This window comes from Antechinus flavipes, chromosome 3 (genome assembly GCF_016432865.1).
Source record: "Antechinus flavipes isolate AdamAnt ecotype Samford, QLD, Australia chromosome 3, AdamAnt_v2, whole genome shotgun sequence".
Classification (NCBI taxonomy): Eukaryota; Metazoa; Chordata; class Mammalia; order Dasyuromorphia; family Dasyuridae; genus Antechinus; species Antechinus flavipes.
The window spans coordinates 596,528,553-596,533,577 of NC_067400.1; positions in this window are offsets into that span (position 1 = coordinate 596,528,553).

Sequence of the window (5,025 nt, forward strand, 5' to 3'; positions counted from 1 at the left end):
GCCGCCTCCATCCAGTAGCCTCTTCTACCGCCGCCGCCGCCGCCGCCTCAGCCGCCGCCTCCGTCAGTTCCACCGGCCTCTGCGGCGCGAGCCGGCGAGCAAGCGAGTGAGGTCGTCACGTGGCGCCGGGGGCCGGGCTGGTGACGTCACGCCGGGGCTGGCCGCGCGCCCGGGGGCTGCAGGGGTGGAGCGAGGTGGAGAGAGCCTGAAGGCGTGGGGTAGCCGCGTGCTCGTGGGCGTGCGCATGCGTGGGGCCACGCTCTCCTAGAGGGGTCAGAAGAGAAGCCCGAGGAAAGAAAGGAGGGAGGGCGGGGGCAGGGCGGGGTGCGCCGCGCTCCTCAACGCCGATTGGCCAGCTCGCCGGTTGCCGCGGTCGGGGGGTTCTGAGGTTGCCAAAGCTAAAGCTTGGGGCTGGGAGGTCTGGCGCAGAGCCCGAAGGATGTGCGGAGGGTGCAAGCTGCACGGGAGTCCCGGGGCTGGTGCGGCAGTCACCGGGCACCCAGAGGCGGAGGCGGAGCCGGAGCTGCTTTACATTCTGTCTTTATTGATGCCCCAGCATCTTAGCGAGCCCTTCCTGGGAACGAAGGCCGAAAAGGAACACCGGGGCTCTTGGTGGCCCTGACAAGGATCCCTCTGTCTCTGTGCGTCTCCTCTTTCTGTCTCTGTCGGTCCGTCTCTGAGTCTCTGTCTGTCTCTCTGTGTCTCTGTGTGTGTGTCTCTCTGCGAGTCTCTCTGCCTCTGTCGGTCCGTCTGTCTCATTCTCTGTGTGTGTCTCCGCCTCTGCCTCTGTCTCATTCTGTGTCTCTCTCTCTGTCTCTTTCGTTCTTGTGTGTGTGTGTCTGTCCGTCGGTCTGGGTCCCTCTGTCTCTCTGCCGCTGTCTCACTCTCTGTCTCTTCCCTGTCTCTTTCTGTCTCTCTCCTTTTCTGTGTGTCTCTCTCTCATATCTGGGAAGGAAAGGAAGAAGGGATATAGTTGGACTAAAGTTCTATATTGAAAAAACTAAAAATTTGAATTAAAAACTCTAGTGAAACCAATCAATAATTCCACAGGCTCTGATCCTATATATACAATATTACACATATTGATTACACATAAGATTGGTCATTGGAACAACACAGGTTTCTATTTCATTTTATTTTATTTTCTCTTCATTCTTGTAGGTGTTATGTGTGTGGTTAAATGTTTGGGTTTATTTCTCTGATAGGGAATTCAAATAAAGATAGGGATTAGTTTCCAGGAGCCATCCCAGGTCGTCTGAACCCTGGAAACTAACTGGGACTCCAGGGCCATGGCCCTCATCCCTTGGGTTCTCTTAAGAAAAAGACTTCCTAGAGTGCAAGGGATAATGTTGTAAAAAATTACCCTGGCATGGATTCTGTCAATATAAAGTTATTATTTAAAATAAAAAAAAAAAAAAGACTTCCTAGCTGTTTCCAACTATGGGCTGATTCAACCTGGAAGGTCTAGTCACTTTAACATAGTACAAAAAACCATAAGCTTTCCCTTAGTTCTCCCCCAATCTACCCCCTTTCTACATTCTATCTCTGTTGGACCCCACTACATCATGCAACTCAGAATCCTAATTTGGGATAAGAAAAGGCAAGGCCCATGCCCATTCCAGCACATTGCCTACCCCATCTCCTGCTAGGGAGGGATTCAACTGTTCCAGATTATTCTTGGGGTCCTGTTGCCTTTTCTTCTGTTTTTACATTTCCCTAGTAAGGGGCAGGCACTTTTTCAAGGTGTATGTGTCAAGCCATGAAAGTGACCTTGTGAAGTTTGAGACGTTTGGAGCAACTAACATCTCTCCCTTGTAGATCAGGGCCATTCATTCATCCAAGAAAATGACCATTGGCAGGAGAATTTGGGGGAGTTGTTTCAAAAGTTCAGAAACAAGTTGAAATATGACCGCATTATTCTGTAGACTTACTTATTGCTTTATGTCTTTATATGCCTGAGAGATTCTGGTTTAATGTAATTCCATCAATGCAAACTGTGACTCTTCTGTGTAAGAAAGAATTTGTGGATGGGAAATACCTGTTCTGTGCTTTATTTACATTGTATATTGAGAACATTTTTACTTCCTGATTTGGGGGATTTGTAGACATGAACCCCAAGCCTTAAGTAACCCTCTCCCCCACAGAGTGGATCACAAAAAACTGAAGAGCATGAAAACTGGAATGTCATCCTTCTCTCACTAGAAGCCAGGTCATCTCTTTATTGATGGACTTATAGGTTCCTGAAGTTTGAACTCTTTAGGATCATAATAACTAGATCCAGAAAAGAAAGGGTCCCTTAGGAGGTAAAGAGAAGGTATGAGACCACATGGTCTCTCGGACCAGCAGTGATTTTGAATGGTATAAAAATCTTCCCATACTTCTCAGAATTCTTATTTCTCATTTCTTCTAGTACAGGCATATTCCATTACATACATGCTTCATTACTACTTTAGCCACTCCATCAATTGGCTTCTACTTTGTTCACAATTGTTGGCTTCTATGAATGTTTTGTTTATATAGGACCTTCCTGTGCCCTTGGAGTACATGCTTAGCAATGGTATCTCTGGGTCAAAGGGTTTGGAAATTTTAGATGTTATTTGGCAGTCACATTTAGTGACTTTAAACTTGTCCCCAATCTCCAAGGTGTCCCCTATAGCACAGGAAATCTCTCAGAGCTGGGAAAATCTGCACATATGCCATGTTTTTGTGTTCCTGGTTATATAAAATATGCACTTGGGTATCTATCCAGATATGGGTCTAAAAAATACTAAGAAATTCTTTCACAGTTCACAGTTTCTGTATTATATTAGACACAATGGGACTTTGTAGAGCAGAAAGCAGAAATCCCTGTCTATGACCTATATTCAGGGAAGATGATTGTTTCAGACACAGATTAAGCAATTAGGGTGAGCAGAATGCTGACCTTTATTTTGGAAACTTCTCTAAATAGTTATCTGGCCACATCAAGAAGATAGTAGTCAGTGCAAACAAAGTCTGGCCTAAATAAAGAGAAATTTTGTGTAAACACGGGGTCATCAGCCCAATTCAAATATGCTGGGCATGATTTACTAACAACCTCAGGAGCTTTGATCCCCAAAGCAAATGGGATGATTTGGTGATATCCCCTTGTGGGTACTTTTTCCCACAATGCCCATCACAAATAACCCATATCAAGGGATTGTAGTCCTGGTCTTCCTATACATCTTCCACGGGGTATTTACCTGGAGTTGCTGGTAAGTATTTAACAACCAAAAGTTCTCACTGAAAACGAGTTTAATTTGCATTTAACATTTTTTCTATCATTTTAAGTCTATGCAATGAATAAACCAAATCAAACTCTGGTTTGTAGTATTTGCTGATTTCCAGGAATAAATGTTCACCCTAAAAACAATTGGCTGAACAATCTGAGCAGATTAAAGTTGATTCCAGCACACCTTGATTTTCTCCCAGATAGCTGGAAGCTATTCTTGATAGCTCTATCCAATAGACTGATTCATTTTTTTCTTCCTGATCACACATTTCTCTCATGAAATCCTTTATATCACTTCCCTTTCTTAATTCCTTGTTTATATATATCATGTTGCCTCTTGCTCATCCCCACATCTTCTCTCCTTTTCCTTTTTGATGTGATCATCTTCAGTTTTTTTGACACATTCATGTTCTATGATTCAAAGGTGTGAAACCTCCCAGAGATTTTTGTCAGCCCATGAAAAAAATCAGATGTTTACAGTCAAGTGCTATAATTCTTGTTTTTGTTCTTGTTTTGTCCAATTTTTTTGTGACTCCATTTGGGGTACTGGAGTGGTTTGCCATTTCCTTCTCCAACTCATTTGACAGATGAGGAAACTGAGGCACATAAGGCTAAGTGACAGTTGCCCAAGGTCACACAGTAAGAGTCTAAGGCCAGACTTAAACTCAGAAAGATGAATCTTCTTGAATCCAGACCCAGCAGTCTACCCCCAGCTGCCTTGTAATTCCAATATTTGGACTAAAAGATCCATATCTGACTAGAAAAAAGAAATCCATATAAATGTCCTTAATCTGAGAGTGTATTAGCATCAATCAAATTTAACCCTAAAGAAAGGAGAGAGGTGTATGTTTTCCTCTCAGCTTCTCTATCAGGCTAATTTTGTTAAATTACCTCTTTTTTATTGCTTCTTACAATATGAGCCTTATGGTGCAGTAGAAGGATTACAGTCTAGATTTGGTGGACCTGGATTCAAATCCTGCCACTGGCATTTTTTACTTGTGTAGCCTCAGTTTCCTTATCTGTCAATCAAGTGGAAGGTTGGTTTATACTACCTCTTAGGGTTCCTTCTAGCTAGTCCTGGGATGATTCTCAGAGAAGGGAAGAAGGATATATTTAGAAATTAAGGTGATATAAAAATATCAATTAAAACAAAAAGAAAGTATATTAGATCAGCACATTTGGGGAGATTCTGACTCAGAGGCTTCAGTCATATTCACACAGATGGTATCTTCACCCCATTGGCTTCTTAGCCAAGCACATATACCAAGTGTCTAAACCTGGTGTTCCTCCACCAAGATTGCTATGACAACAATCCGTCATGAGTTGGGTGGAATTTATCTTTGTAAAGAGGAGAAAACTGAGACCAAGAGAGATAAAGCAGTCTGCTTGCCAGAGCTTAGTTTATGACCGTGTTGTGTATATCTTTCTACAAATGATGTGTCTGCAAATGTCTCTCCCTGTCTCTCTATTTCTGTCTATGTCTGTCTGTCTATCTGTTTTTCTCTTTCTGTATTCCCTGAGTGACCCTCTGGGAACCGCCTTGTTCCAGGATGTAGTAGAGGGTTCAGGACAAAAGATGACATGTAATTCCCCCCTCCACCCTGACTCCCACTTCCAAATCAGACACTTTCCTGGAGCTGAAACTGAAAAAACTGGGCCCAATGAACATCATGGAAACAACACGGCATCAGAGAGAACTTGGTAGTCTTACATCCATCATGCAAAGTGTCTAAGATGAAACCATCAACAACAGAATTCCTTGTTTAGAGTCAACA